This window comes from Schistocerca piceifrons, chromosome 2, assembly GCF_021461385.2.
Source record: "Schistocerca piceifrons isolate TAMUIC-IGC-003096 chromosome 2, iqSchPice1.1, whole genome shotgun sequence".
Classification (NCBI taxonomy): Eukaryota; Metazoa; Arthropoda; class Insecta; order Orthoptera; family Acrididae; genus Schistocerca; species Schistocerca piceifrons.
In genome coordinates, this window is record NC_060139.1 from 210950209 (window position 1) to 210966825 (window position 16617).

Consider the following 16617-nt stretch of genomic DNA (forward strand, 5'->3'; position numbering starts at 1 on the left):
GCGCAGGGCAAACAGTTCGCCTGGAGAAGAGGAAGAAACGTGCATGGTGGAAGGTAGGAGATAAAGCAATCGAAAAGCGTCGAAAAGTGTGGGTTGATTGGTGCTCTGATAAAACACCAGAAAATCTAAAGAATTTCCAAGAAGTAAAGAAAACCACTGCTAAAACTATCAGAAATCTCAAGAGGAAATATTTGAAAGAACGTTTAGCTCAAATAGAAGACGACTTCCGGAAGAACAACATGCGAGACTTCTATAGGACATTCAAGACCAACTTAAGTAAATATGATTCTCCAAACCTCAGCTTTAAGAATAAAGAAGGAAAGACAGTGAATGGAGACATGTAAAACAGTCAGATCTTGGCGGAATACTTTGAAGACCTCCTGAATTGTGAAGTGCCATCCGAGACATTCAATTACAATGAGAAAGAACCAAATCCAGACTCGGGACCACCAACTATAGAAGTGTTAAGAACGTTATAGGAGCCTTGAAAAATAACAAAGCACCCGGGGAAGCTGGGATCATTGCAGAACTCTTTAAAGTATGCGAACGAGAATGTGATCATAGAACTAATACAAATTATAGTAAAAATCTGGAAAGAAGAGCTGCTTCCAGAAGATTGGACATAGGCACTAATACTTCCTATACACAGGAAAATCGATAAGACGGAACCTAGGAACCACATGGGAATTTCTTTAATACCTGTGACCTATAAGGTATTCTCAAAAGCAATGCTAAAAAGAGTGGAAGAACAACTAAACCCACAGATTGAACAGTATCAAGGTGGCTTCAGAAAGGGGAGACCATGCGCAGAACAGATCCTGAATCTAAAACTGACAATCACTTATCAAAAACAGTGGAGCAAAAAGTTCGTGCTTATATTCATAGACTCATAGATTCTTAGGCAGACACACACTGTTCCAAATTTTAGGGGAGATGAGTTTGGATAGAAAATCCAGTGAACTGGTTAAAGAGACCCTAAGCAACACAACATCCAAGATCAAGTTCGGAGGTAAGCTGTCGGAGGCCTTTAATAGTAAAACCGGGGTGACATAGGGAGACAGACTCTCCCCTTTGCTCTTTAACTGTGTCCTCGATAAGGTGATCAGAGTGTGGCGACAAGGAATGAAAGGACTGGGTGGAATACGCCTGGGGTGTAAGAATAAAGGAGTACGTGTGGGTTGTCTAGCATTCGCAGATGACAGTGTCCGAATCACTAGAAGAGACAGTTAACCAAACCACAGAACTGCAGAGACAGGCACCTAAAGCAGGCCTACAGATTTCTATCGAGAAGACACAATATATGACAAACATCTCGACAGCTCCTAGATGGATGGCAATAGAAGGAGGGAAAATTCAGAAGGTGGAGGGATTCAGATACTTTGAAGAAAGGATAGTCATTGGACTGACCGAAAAAGAAGCAATGGGAGCACGAATAAACAAAATGAACTTAGCATATAAACTAACTATCAACACCTACATTAAGAAGAATATTTCGTTAAATGCAAAATTTAAACACTACCAAACAGTGATCCGCCCTCAATCTCTATATGCAGCAGAAACTCTCAACTTAGCAATAACCAGAGTGATCAAGAGGCTAGAACTGATAGAACGAAAGATTCTCAGGAGAACATTAGGACCTCGAAGAACAGAAGATGGTCAGCTTAGAAACCGAGCTAACTAGGAACTGTATACCAAGATAGAAAAAATTTCTGACGTCTTCAGAAAAAGAAGGTGCATGGTCTTCGGACATATCCTCAGAATGGACCAGGAAAGGTTAACACGGTGAATTGCACAGTTTCTGAGGAACAAGAAAACCAAAGTACGATGGGTCCAAGAGATACAGAGATCTGGAAGAAATGAAAATACGAGAACCAGAGGTATACAATAGGGAGATTTTTAAATAAAAAATTCAGGCCTTTAAAGCTTTCTAGAACAGAACGAGATCCCAGAATAGAATCATCTTGGACCGAAGAACGGAGAAGGTTGCAAAGTATGAGAATTAAAGGATACTGGGAAAGAAGAAAGATCATAAGAAGCGAAGCTGAAGCGAATTAACGTGGTCCTAAGATGGCCAAAACGAAAGAAGAAGAAGAAGAAAGGACCAGATTGTTGTAAGTATTTAGATGTTTATATTGATAAGACTCTGTAACTTCTGGGTTTCGGATAAAGAAGTATTAAAACCTTTACTTTTGTTTCCTATGTTCATTCATAAACGTCTTGTAGCATCATATCCTGGAGAAACTAGCCGTATAGGAAGAAAGTATGTATTGCACAATACCGTGTAATAGTGATTTTAGTGTGGCGTCCAGTGTAGAACCTCTTGTACATAATCCTTTAAACAGGTGGGCACAGTTACAGAAACGTCACAGTATATTTATATTTACAACTTCAAGTTCATTATCAAGAATCAATCACAGTTCTCAAAGCGCAGTAAATTCATAAAGATAAAACTACACTCATGCTCATAAATTAAGGATAATGCTGATACATGGTGAAACAACGCGCTTGTGGATGGTTTGTGGGTTTAAATCACCTCGGGGTATGACCATGCGGTGCATTTGACCTGCGGTCGTCGCACGGTGGCGCTGGCAATAGTCCACATACGCAGAGGTGTGTTTGTGCATGTCAGAGTACGGTGCAGCGAATAAGTGCGCAGACGTTTTCAGACGTGCTAATTGTGACTGTGTGTTGAAAATGGCTCAAAGAACACACACTGATGACGTTATGAGGAGTAGAGTACTAGGGCGACTGGCGGCTGTTCAAACACACCAGGTCGTTGCACGGGCCCTCCGTGTGCCACAAAGTGTGATCCCAAGATTATGGCAACGATTCCAGCAGACAGGAAACGTGTCCAGGTGCTACAGTATAGGACGTTTACAATGTACAACACCAAAAGAAGACCGATATCTCACCATCAGTGCCCGCAGACGGCCACGGAGTACCGCAGGTAGCCTTGCTTGGGACCTTGCCGCAGCCATTGGAACAGTTGTCTCCAGACACACAGTCTACAGAAGACTGAACAGACATGGTTTATTCGCCCGGAGACCTGCAAGGTGCATTCCACTGATCCCTGGTCACAGGAGAGCCCGTAAAGCCTGGTGTCAACAACACAGTACATGGTCATTGGAACAGTGGTCCCAGGTTATGTTCACAGGCAGTTCCAGGTGTAGTCTGAACAGTGATTCTCGCCGGGTTTTCATCTGGCGTGAACCAGGAACCAAATACCAACTCCTTAATGTCCTTGAAAGGGACCTGTATGGAGGTCGTGGCTTGATGGTGTATATGGGGGGGGGGGGGGGTTATTATTTGTGCACGTACACTCCTGCATGTCTTTGACAGAGGAACTGTAACAGGTCAAGTGTATCGGGACGTCATTTTGCACTAGTATGTCCGCCTTTTCAGGGGTGCAGTGGGTCTCACCTTCCTCCTGATGGATGATAACGCGCGGCCCCACCGAGCTGCCATCGTAAAGGTGTAACTTGAAACAGAAGATGTCAGGCGAATGGAGTGGCCTGCCTGTTCTCCAGACCTAAACTCCATCGAGCACGTCTGGGATGCTCTCGGTCGACGTATCACTGCACGTCTTCAAACCCCTCAGACACTTCAGGAGCTCTGACAGGCACTGGTGCAAGAATGGGAGGCTATACCCCAGCAGCTGCTCGACCACCTGATCCAGAGTATGCTGACCCGTTGTGCGGCCTGTGTACGTGTGCATGGTGATCATATCCCATATTGATGTTGGGGTACATGCGCAGAAACAGTGGCGTTTGGTATCACATTCGTTTCGGGACGGTTTTCTCAACTTATCACCAAGACCGTGGACTTACAGATCTGTGTCGTGTGCGTTCCCTATGTGCCTATGCTATTAGCGCCCGCATTGTGTAGTGCAACGTTGTGTGGCACCACATTCTGCAATTATCCTTAATTTATGAGCATGAGTGTAGAAGGAGAAATGCCTTACACTATCCTCACTCAACCTTAGTGTGCGACAGAAAGGAGTGAAATACTCAACCATAAAAATCTCTGACCACTGATCCAGCAACGTAAGGAAATAAATATAGTAAGATTAACATATAACTCAAACTGCAACCTCATCTGCTAAACAACTCCTTCTGCACTATAGAAGAATGTCTGAACGTAAATCTGACTATCCGTGCCATTGCCAGAGATCGCTAGTATGATCCAAGAAACATGCATATAATTAAACTGAATTAAATATCTACGTTCTATGAGTTGGTCTATTACTTTTGCAGTAAAATTTTTATTTTTGAAATATTTTCACATTTCAAGCACATTCGCTACGTGCATCGGGTTTATCAAGATCAAACTAGTTTGTGTTGCTTGAGACTGTCCCGACGGACTAGTTGCAGAAATGGTTCTCGGGCAAACGTCGGATATCGTGCTGAAATCCACATAGTATTTCATCGGTATAACTGAACGACTCACTGACCGACACAAGTATGAAGAACACGCTGCCGAAATAAGATTTCCTAATTGTCAGAGGGAAGGCTCGGAATGTATAAGATTTCTTATAGCTACACAAGTCATACACTGAACAAACTTGTCGCACGCTTGGACCAACCAGAGGATTCTGAAGCGGCCGAGCATTGTCAGAACACGGGACATAATATGAGCTACAAGAGTACCAATATTCTGTCGTCGACGTATTCGAACTGGAACAGAGTAAGAAATCGATGGAAATCCGCAGCTCTACAAACAAAGAACCTCCCCCATTCCACCGCCGTCAGATTTAGTGGTAATATGGTCCAGTGGATAGCCAGTAAAAAACTGAACACAGATCAAAAATGACAACGGGGAGAAGTTGTACCGAACTGCGAAAAGAGAAGCGAAACAGAAATAGCGAACGGTCGAAGCCTAAGATGCGCAACATCAAGTGAATTGGAAGAGCCACGGCGTCATGGTTATGTGGTCACAGTGTTGGACTACAAAGCGGGAGATTCATGTTCAGATTTCTCTCGTGCCCGGGTGTTTTATTATTAATATTATTTTTTTTATTTTTTCCACAAAATTATGGATTTTCCGTCCGGTCGCTAACGTATCTGTTGTCTTCTTGCGCGAATCATGATTTTACTTTACCCTTGACAGTTGTACAAGACAGAAGTAACACGCATTGCACAAGTAGATGTAATCAGCATTCTTCCATTTTGTACACCTCTCGTGCAGACGATATATGTGTTTGGCTTCAGAGCAGTCCGCCTCCTCATCGAACACGCTGAGCTACCGTGCCGGTGTCACTCAGCTGTCGAGGTGGACAGACCAGCGCGGCCAATTACTAAGCTAAGGGGCGCGGGTTCAGTTTCCAAACCGAGATTTTCTCCGCTCGAGGACTGGCTGTTATGCTGTCCTTAGGTTCGTATTGTCATAAATGGCACTTTCATCATGAGATGGCTGTATGGGCACTTCTCGAAAGGCAATAAATACACGAAAAAGTGACGTCACAGCTCAGAAATGGTATTTGTATGTGTATGAATTGCTAAGGGACCAAACTGCTGAGGTCATCGGTCCCTAGACTTACACACTACTTAAAGTAACTTAAACTAACTTACGCTAAGAACAACACACACACACACGCACGCACACACACACACACACACACACACACACACACACACACACACACACATACACACACACACACACACACACATGCCCGAGGAAAGACTCGAACTTCCGGCGGGAGGGGCCGAGAAATCCGTGACATGGCGCTCAAGACCGCGCGGCCACTCCACGTGGCTCAGAAGTGGTTCCTCACACCTGAAGGTGTTAGTCAGTTGCGTAGGTATTGACATACAAAATTATGAGTATTTCACAAGGATATTCGAGGTCTTATCCGAGAACTATTTCTTCAAACTACACCACTGGCCATTAAAATTGCTACACCACCAAAATGACGTGCTACAGACGTGAAATTTAACCGACAGGAAGAAGCTGCTGTGATATGCAAATGATTAGCTTTTCAGAGCATTCACACAAGCTTGGTGCCGGTAGTGACACCTACAACGTGCTGACATGACGAAAGTTTCCTGGTGAACGTGTAAGGGGGAGAAATGCGCACCGTCAGGTTTCCGACTTTGATAAAGGTCAGATTGTAGCCTATCGCGATCGCGGTTTATCGCATCGTGACATTACTGTTCGCGTTGGTCGAGATCCAATGACTGTTAGCAGAATATGGAATCGGTGGCTTCAGGATGGCAATACGGAACGCCGTGCTGGATCCCAACGGCCTCGTATCACTTGCAGCCGAGATGACAGGCATCTTTTCCGCATGGCTGTAACGGATCGTGCAGCCACGTCTCGATCCCTGAGTCAACAGATGGGGACGTTTGCATGACAACAACCATCTGCACGAACAGTTCGACGACGTTTGCAGCGGCATGGACTATCAGCTCGGAGACCATGGCTGTGGTTACCCCTGACGCTGCTTCACAAGACAGGAGCGCCTGCGATGGTGTACTCAACCTGGGTGCACGAATGGCAAAACGTCATTTTTGCGGATGAATCTAGGTTCTGTTTACAGCATCATGATGGTCGTATCCGTGTTTGGCGACATCGCGGTGAACGCACATTGGAAGCGTATATTCGTCATCGCCATACTGTCATATCACCCGGCATGGTGGTATGGTGTGTCATTGGTTACATGTGTCGGTCACCTCTTGTTCGCATTGACGGCACTTTGAACAGTGGACGTTACATTTCAGATGCTTTATGACCCGTGGATCTACCCTTAATTCGATCCCTGCGAAACCCTACATTTCAGCAGGATAATGCACGACCGCATGTTGTAGGTCCTGTGGGGGCCTTTGTGGATACAGAAAATGTTCTACTGCTGTCCTGGCCAGCACCATCTCCAGATCTCTCACCAATTGAAAACGTATGGTCAATGGTGGCCGAGCAACTGGTTCGTCACAATACGCCAGTCATTAGTCTTGATGAACTGTGGTATCGTGTTGAAGCTGCATGGGCAGCTGTACCTGTACACGCCATCCAAGCCCTGTTTGACTCAATGCCCAGGCGTATCAAGGCCGTTGTTACGGCCAGAGGTGGTTGTTCTGGGTACCGATTTCTCAGGATCTATCAACCCAAATTGCGTGAAAATGTAATCACATGTCAATTCTAGTATAATATATTTGTCTAATGAATACCCGTTTATCATCTGCATATCTTGTTGGTGTAGCAATTTTAATGGCCAGTAGTGTATTTTGCTGCAGCTGTTGTTTTAACGGCGAAGTATTGCGCCAATTAAGATATCTCACTGTTCTACGTCATGGGGAGAAGAATTATCGTTTCGACGCGAATTTTACGTCTCTGAATATCTGTGGAAGTCCTCTGTGCTGCCCTTTGTAGCGGCTAGTGTGCGGTTCGGTCCAGCAGAGAACGCCGCTTCAGGTCTGCCGCCCGCGAAAGTGGCTCTCTCTCCCCATCCCGGTAACAACGGACATGTTTCACAAAGGCGGCCCGTGGCCGATGACCTTTCTGTTCCGCTCGGCCTCTGTGCCGCGTTTTCGCTTACCCGTCACCTGTCGGACAGATAAAATAATTCGTGCATGTTTGTTCCACTTGGCTTTCTGTTCCTCTTGCTGTTCTTCTGGTCTTCTGCAGACGTAAACGTATTTACATACGTTTCATTTCAGATTAAAAAGAGTTCTCGCTGCCTAATTATTTAATATCAATGACGCGTTTCACCCTATGGGGCAGCATCAGATTGTGCAGATTGTATAAAAGTAGCTGGATATATAACCCAGCTGCTTTTACACAATCTGAGGATGCCCCAAAGGGGAAAAGCACTCCGCCTTCAGGCCACGAGTGGCCTACGGGGACCATCCTACCGCCGTGTCATCCTCAGTGGTGGATGCGGATAGGAGGGGCGTGGGGTCAGCACACCGCTCTCCCAGTCCTTATGATGGTATTGTTGACCGAAGCCGCTACTATTCGGTCGAGTAGCCCCTCAATTGGCATCACGAGGCTAGGTGTACCCCGAAAAACGGCAACAGCGCATGGTGGCCTGGATGGTCACCCATCCAAGTGCCGGCCACGCCCGACAGCGCTTAACTTCGGTGATCTCACGGGAACCGGTGTATCCACTGCGGCAAGGCCGTTGCCAAAAGGGGAAAAGCGTCATTGTTATTAAACAATTTCACAACCGAGACTGTTTTTATTATAAAATAATTCGAAATTGGTTCCTGTAGCGCCCTGTCATAAGGGAACGGAATAATTTTTATTTATTTTCGGACGTACCATCTCGAATTTACCTGTGTTTAAGCCTCTCTCACACAAATTCTGACGTTTTTTTTTTGTTTGTATGTCCTTCAGACTTTTCTCTTATTTGACCTCCATTAGTTAACTGACACACATTATAAAAATGAATAATTGTGTGTGTGTGTGTGTGTGTGTGTGTGTGTGTGTGTGTGTGTGTGTGTGTAGCACCGAATTCAACCAAACCTCGTATACATATCCCTTACTGTGAGGCAACAACGGCTCTGGGGTGAGAACTACCTGTCTATCATAGTTCAGGAAATCAAATGAAATGATCGGTTGTCGTTGTTGACCGGGAGGTCCGGTCCAGGGAAGTTCGCCCGCCGGGTGCAAGTCGTATTTCACGTGACGCCATCCTGGGCGACTAGTTCGTCGGTGATGATTAGATGGTGACGATGAGGAGAACAGAACACCCAGTCCACAACACCCAGCCGGGAAACGAAACAGAGACCGCTACATGGTGAGCAAGCACGTTACCATCCGGCTGAGTAGGTGGACATAGTTCAAGAGATATGAGATCGGGTGTGTGAAAAAACGCAAGACGTTTCAATGTATTACTTCTGTGCCACTAACTGTATTCGCAACGAATTTCTCAGGTAGTATCCACATGTGCCGCTAAATGCACCAACAAAAGTAGAAACGGTACCAAACATGGTTTAGGAGTTATGACTCATAAACACTGAGATACTTAAAAATTGTCGCATTTTGTACGACGTTTAAATCTATTACTTCTTTTTCACCAACTTTATTCGTAACAAATTTGGCAGACAGTATTCACATTTGCCGCTGAATTTACCTACAAAATTATATCACTGTATGGCATATAGATCAGGAGGTATGGAGTCATAAACACTGAGATGTGTGAAAAAATACAACATTATGCATACGTTTTAATTTATCGCTTTTATTGCTACTAAATCTATTCGCAACATATTTCGTTGACCGTATTCACAACTGCTGACGAATGTCACTAGACAAACATATCACTGTACAACACATAACAGTGAGATACGAGAGAAATTGCCGCATCATGTATGAAGTCTTACGTATTCTTTACTACTAAAACAGTGCTATAATCGAGTCAACTTGAGAAAATCCCTGACATCTGAAAGCGCTTATAAACTCACGTTGTAGACACGAAACAGCTGTGCTCATAACACAGACACTGATCATGTTTCTTAATTTGGATACTGTATTTACACATTTGCACATTGTGCATCTATCTTTTCCGACTGTTTCATATTTTCAAAGGTGTTTCCGTGAATAGACGGAAATGAATTTTTTCGATACTTCATCATAAGGACAGTTCATTCTCTGTTTCCGTTCATAGCAAAGTGGCAAAATGAATACCCAGGCAATGCCGTTTATGTCAGCTAGTTATTTAATTAAATGGTTCATGGCCACAATGAAAGGTACAATGATTCAATATTTGAAGTTGTGTAAGCATTTTGCCGACCGCGGTGGTCTCGCGGTTCTTGGCGCTCAGTCCGGAACCGCGCGACTGCTGCGGTTGCAGGTTCGAATCCTGCCTCGGGCATGGATGTGTGTGATGTCCTTAGGTTAGTTAGGTTCAAGTAGTTCTAAGTTCTAGGGGACTGATGACCACAGATGTTGAGTCCCATAGTGCTCAGAGCCATTTGAACCAATTTGTAAGCATTTGATCACAAATATTCTGTATACAGGGCTGTCCAGAATGACTGTAGCTACTTTTTTTAGGAAAATAGATTAACCAGACAATTCAGAATATGCCAAGGATGGGTAACTCCGAGAATTAATGCAGAATCTGCTTGAACACCTTATGCATACAAGACACTGAAAGAAAAGAAAATAGAGATGAATTGGAAATAAAATTAAGAACCTTGTAGTTCACTATCGGTTTGACTTTAGGGAAGATAAAGGTGCTAGAGCGACTTTTACGTTCCGCACGATACTGGAAGCAAGACTTACGAAAAACAAAGACACGTTCATATGAACTGCCGAACCATAAAAAGTGTTCGATAATATAAAATAATGCAAATTGTTCAAAATGCTTAGAAAAATAGGTTTAAGCTATAGGAAAAGGTGGGAAATATACGGAATGAACAAGAACCAAGAGGGAGAAATAAGACTAGTAGACCAAGAACGCAGTGCTTGGATTAAAAAAGGTGAGCGACAGGGATGTAGTTTTATTCCCCTACGTTCAATTTGTACATCGAAGGTTCAGGAGTGGAAGGATATCAATGATGAAATTCGCTGCTGGCGTTGCTGCCCAGGAATTACAGGACCTACTGAATGAACAGTCTACTGAGCTCAGAATATCGATTAAGAATAGATCCAAGAAAGACTAAAGTAGCAAAAATGAGATTATTAAGAATCTTACCATCACAATTTCGGGGACTTGGAAGCTAAACAACACTTGACGGAAGAAGCAAGAAGGATATAAAAAGCAAACTAGCATAGTGTGAGTGTGGGGTTGATCTGAGATTCTGTTATTCTGCGCAACGGATTAATCTGAGATGTACCCTTTTCCCTGTGGCTCCTGCAAGATGCAATTTCCACCCCCACACTACTACAGAAGTCAGACAGACGCTCCTAACGTTCTAAAGAGAAATGCCTGAAAAACTTTCAGCGATAAATATCTTCTGGAGTCGTCCGCTGTAAGATGACACAAAAATTCACAAAATTTCTTACGTAACTAGTGGGATACTTGGGTACTGGAGTAGTGCTAGTTAGTGTAAGAAAAATATGAAACTAACGAAAATTATTATTTATTTTGCAAAAATTCTGAAAAATCACACTGGCACTTTTAGTTATGAATTGAATAAGTTATATCCTGGTTCTTCTCGGAATGTGTAGTTACCTCTCATGGATAGGATTCGCTAATGAAATTTCTATACTAAGTTTAAGATTGTTATTAACTTGGCAGAATGGCTGAGAGCCGCGCCTACTCAACTTGAATAACTATCCGTTAGAATGTTGCTAGCTCCGGTCGAGGCTGTTGCGTGTGAAATGCAGTGAAGTGTACTGTTGTGGAGGAAATATGGGGCTCGCAATAGGTGTAGCGCACAATACCGTAAGCTGCGAAGACTGCTGCCTGCGCCGCTCGCTGCTGACAAATAAGATAACTCTCGTTCTATCTGGATTGACCTTCACCAGTCAAACTCTCCCTGCGCCTTGATGAAGTCAAGGAACCCTATTCGCCCCTAGTCTAACTATTGGTGTGGTACACTGGTCAGATAACCGGTCCACCACAATGCCACTCAAAATTCGCTCGCAGGCGTTTCTGTCTGTTCACACCTCACAATAAGCGTGTCGGCCAACACAGTGATCAACACTTAATCACAAGGACTCAATAGAGAGTCGCACTTCGATTTGCTCTCGACAGGGGTGCTCTCCCAGTGAAGTACTGAGGAGAGACTTGTTCCTCGTTCCAAGAGCGACTACGGAACAGCGCCTCTCCATGCCAGACGTGAAGGGGATATATCTTTCGGTCTCTTCCATTACTCCTTCAGCTCAAGGTGTCAGAAATATTGTCTGCCAATCAGCATTGCTCTTCTAAAATGGGTGAATGACGTTTCGTTTACGGCGACCACTCCGGAAATCTGTATTATCGGCGTTTGGCGTTTGCTGTCTCCCTGTGAAAATCTCTGAAACTGTGTGCTATGTGTGAAGAATGCGTAGGTTGGACGCTCCCACACAATGTAGCGGAATTTGCTTTTAAGCCAAACACGGGGTCGTTCCCCCTTTCACTTAGGTACATGCTGTCTGCTCCACTGGTGGCCGAGGTTGACTCGTCCTCTGAAGGGACCGGCCACCCAGTGTGTGGTCTGCCTCTCTCAAACTAAAAGCTCCTGTGACCGTCGTGTTGTCCGCAGCTCGTGGTCTTGTGGTAGTGTTCCCGCTTCCTGCACACGGGGTCCCAGGTTCGATTCCCTGCGGGGCCAGGGTTTTTCTCTGCCTCGTGATGACTGGGTGTTGTGTGTCTTTCATCATCATTTCATCCCCATCGACACGCAAGCCGCCGAAGTGGCGTCAACTAGAAAGACTTGTACCAGGCGAACGGTCTACCCGACGGCAGGCCCTAGCCACACGGCATCTCCATCTCCACCGTCGTGTTTGGAATGTATGTGTTTACGCCAGCCTCGAGTATTTCAACCCCAGTGCACACTTGTTATTTGCATATCGTTTACTTGTATTCATACAACATTGACTTTATCTTATCGAGTTTGGGTTCGAATGAAGCGTCTTGATGTGCGGAATATGATTGTGAGGGCGGAATATGTAAGGAACGAAGGTCAGGAGACCACGACGTCCTACAATAGGTACAAAAAGGCATACACGGCAGAAAAATAGTATCGGGGGGTTAATTTGAGGGAAACAATTCTGAGATTGTACGTCTGGAACAGAGCATTGCATGAAAGTGAGTCTTGGCCTATGGGTGCGACAGTGCCTAATGGTCACTGCTCAGTAGTTGCTCTTCCTAAATAGCATTCCATGCGAGCAAACCAGCTGCCTCTTTATTTGATTAAGTCGTTCTTTAGGTACTTGGGCTATGCACGTCTCTGTTTAAAAAGGATAGCTTGATGTAGGTCATAGGGTTGAGCCGCGCACATCAGCTTCCGTGCCCCACAGCTAATTCCCTCTAAATAATCTCCTGCAGCTGTGATCCTGCACTCAAATAGTCTGTGGACTGGCTAGAATTTCGAGTTAATAAAATACACATAAATCAAAAGGTAAATAAATAATTTAATAAAAAGCCTTCTTTTGTAAAGTCTGGAATTGATGTAGACGACAGAAAATTATGTTGATTAATGTTTATTCATGAAAGGACATCTCAAAGAAATGCGAAGTGGTCCTATGGTATTCAATTAAAACACGGACAGAAATACCCTTATCAAAGGCAATAAAGTAGAGCTGAGAGCGTTGCAAGAATGGTAGCAAAATTCCGAAACTAAATAATCATCAAATATACATGAATACTAAGTACATTTAGTAATCGGAATACACGAAACATTCACTAGCTCAAAACACTTCAGAAATCAATATGACGATTCACAAATTAACACACATGGTATAAAGAATAGTAACTTATACTGTATCCTTAGTTCCGTAATACAATCGGAAAAATTTAGATTCCCTCACTGCAGCACACTCAGACCTCTCTCAGTATAAATTCCCTTCATAAGTTGGAGTATGGCAATGGCCGTTCGCCGCCCAGGATCAATTATATGTATCGACAGATTCCTGCACCGGGAACGCCATCGCAATTCGTATGGCTGTAGAAGCATCATGGCTTAATATTTATGCAGGGGATTTCCAACAATTTGTTGAGACCATGCCACGTCGAGATTCCATGACTTTTGTCACCTCAGTGAATACCAACAGTGCACCGTACCTCTCGGCGCACTCTCTCTTAATTCAGAGGTTAGACCAGTCACATAATGTCTGTAATTTGTTTTCTCTTTAACTGTTGTTTTGTCTTGACCTGTAGCAAGACTACTTCTCGCTGATTTCTGTTCTTAACTTGTGAGCTGTAACGGTTACTCACTTGTTATTCTTCTGCGATAACATATGCAACATTTCACTAGATCTGTTCGTTTTTCCTCGGTCTTTGGCTTCCACCTGTTGTCTGTTTCTGCTGTCAATTCGAATACTGAAACCCCAGCTCGGCGTAATGCCGACTGTCGGGAGAACAAAAGAATCGCAGCTGAGATTCAACATCGGCATCTCAAGTCTTTCATCATACCATATTTCCAGTTAATCTCATCATCTCGCGCCATCTCGAGAAGCGCCAGCCACGTTTTGTAAATAAAATCTCACATGCAGAAAACAGGAATCGTGCCTCTGGTGAGAGAAACGCGAGCATTTGAAGCGCTGTCCCGCTTTCCATTCACGACGGCGCTGCATTAGCGGGCTGCGGCGAGCGGGGAATGTGTTTAACGCTTCCAGCGTCACGTCCCGCCTCACCTCGCTGGAGATATTCTGGCCTCCGCGTAAATCCATCGGCTCCCCGAGCACAGCCGCATCGCTTATTCCGGTCGCGGCGGTCCCTCTAATTGATTACTCCGTGATAAACGTGATAAATGGCTCGCCACCAGTACGCAAACTGTCCCGGCCCGGGAGGGGATAAGATCATATTGCGCTGGCGAATATCGAAGGGGAGTGAAGGAAACCGCTCGCCACACGGTTCACGTAGCTGTGCAACGGTGTGTTAGGCGTGACAAAAACACACCACCCGAAATAAAAGAAACTACGACTTTCAGGTCAATGTAATCGACTCATATTGCTTTTTCATTTTTACGCTGTATTACGACTGCTGTTCTGCAATATGCATCACTTTTGAATGATTACTGTGTAGGTATAAGAACTGTCTAGTAATTTTTATACCTATTAATTTTTTTTGTACTGCTTTCGCGATGGCTCTGTTTATGTATGACCTAATCTGACAAAGAACGTAAATATCATCAAGAAAATCGGCGTCATGCAGAATTTAATCTGGAGCACTGAATCTCATAATTTGTGTTAAAAAGTGTGTCGTGATCAGTCTTCTAAACTTGAAGAGATGGTTTCGGGAGCATACGAGTAATGTGCTCTGTTTTACTGCTGCGTGGTGTGGGGCGGTGGGTGGATTATAATTACATGAATATTCGTCGCCGTATTTTCAAGAGCCTGAAAAATATTTTTGCGGACAGCCAGAAAGCGATGGAGCTAACGATATTCCTGATAATAGCCGGCCGGTGTGGCCGAGCGGTTCTAGGCGCTTCAGTCTTGGAACCGCCAGACCGCTACGGTCCCAGGTTCGAATCCTGCCTCGGGCATGGATGGGTGTGTTGTCCTTAGGTTAGTTAGGTTTAAGTAGTTCTAAGTTCTAGGTGACTGATGACCTCAGATGTTAAGTCCCATAGTGCTCAGAGCCATTTGAACCAGTTGATTCTGATAATAATAATAATAATAATAATGTCCCTGTCATAAACAGCACTATTAGCAGTTCAGAGGCGACCTATACAGTAAGTTCTGTCGTCCCAACTTTTAATCATTACTGTTAATTGCTCGCCACAAAAGTGAAAAATAATCTAACCACTTGCCAAGCGGTTTTGTCAACATTATGGCGGTACACAAACTGTTACTTCCGTGAAATCTAAGTGATCCAGGATGGTGTACAGTCCTCGCAAGCTCACTTGCTACTTTTACCGAACACGTTTGAAGATGCGTAGCTCTGAAGTGATCCGAGGCAGTACGTATGACGGCGTTTGGCTGACGAAGGGCCGGCAGAGGTGGCCGAGCGGTTCTAGACGCTTCAGTCTGGAGCCGCCCGACCGCTACGGTCGCAGGTTCGAATCGTGCCTCGGGCATGGATGCGTGTGATGTCCTTAGGTTAGTTAGGTTTAAGTAGTTCTAAGTTCTAGGGGACTGATGACCTCTGCAGTCCCATAGTGCTCAGAGCCATTTGAACCATTTTTTGACTGACGAAGACTGAGTGATAGCTCAGTGCGAATTGTCTCCCCTCTGCCTCTCTGGTCCTATTTATATAGGAGGGCAGCGGACGGCTGAATGGGACATCTGCTGCCAACCGCTCTAGGCACAGCCAGCAGCATCTCAATGTCTGCTTTGTCGGACACGTATCATTTAATAACTCTGTTGGGCATAAATTTATAATTTTCATAAATTTTATATGAATGAAACTAAGTTGGCATCAGTTACTGAAAATGTTTCAGCTCGGTTGCACTTAAACATAGCTGCCTAGAATTCTTGTAATGGAACCAACAGTAGAACACGACCTCTGAACTACTTCTTTAAGAGTTCTTGTATTGATTGTTATTCACACTAACGTCTTGAAACTTGATACAGCAATATTATCTAATGAACGTATTGAAGTTCTATAATTATAACTTTCCTTTATAAGAACAAATGATACTTAATCTTTTAAGAATATTTCTGTTCCGAATTTAGTTTTTGGTAAATTACTTGAAAAGTGTTTGAAGTAGTTTTTATATCAGCCTGAGGCTACACACGAATTTAGTCTAATATTTAACGCCTTCAATTTTTCGTCAAAACGCAATTTTGCTCAAAATATTGCTGCGATCAAGTTGAGGCTGGTCACTTTTGATTGTGACTTACATTTGCAAATGCGGAATAATTTTTATATTTTTAGCTGCCTTATTTAGCGCCACTTATTTTTTTCTAAAAACAATGTATTTAGCGAAACGTGTTCATCCTATCATGCTGAGATTTAACAAGTTTATCATTAATACACTGAAGCATATACTGACAAAGTTAAGAAAAGTTTTTTCCGTTTTTAATTTCATTTTTAGACTATCGCACATTACTTTTTTTTTATTTGGCCTTTGAGTGTGTACTCAATTT

General features: G+C 43.9%; 1 long non-coding RNA gene and 1 pseudogene across 1 annotated transcript in view; one reads left to right on the forward strand and one right to left on the reverse strand.

The window, feature by feature from the left end:
* LOC124774967 overlaps positions 1 to 16617 on the forward strand; it is an 805902-nt gene that overhangs the window by 606933 nt on the left and 182352 nt on the right. The gene's annotated exons all lie outside the window — the stretch shown is intronic.
* LOC124778630 lies at positions 8004 to 8121 on the reverse strand (annotated as a pseudogene).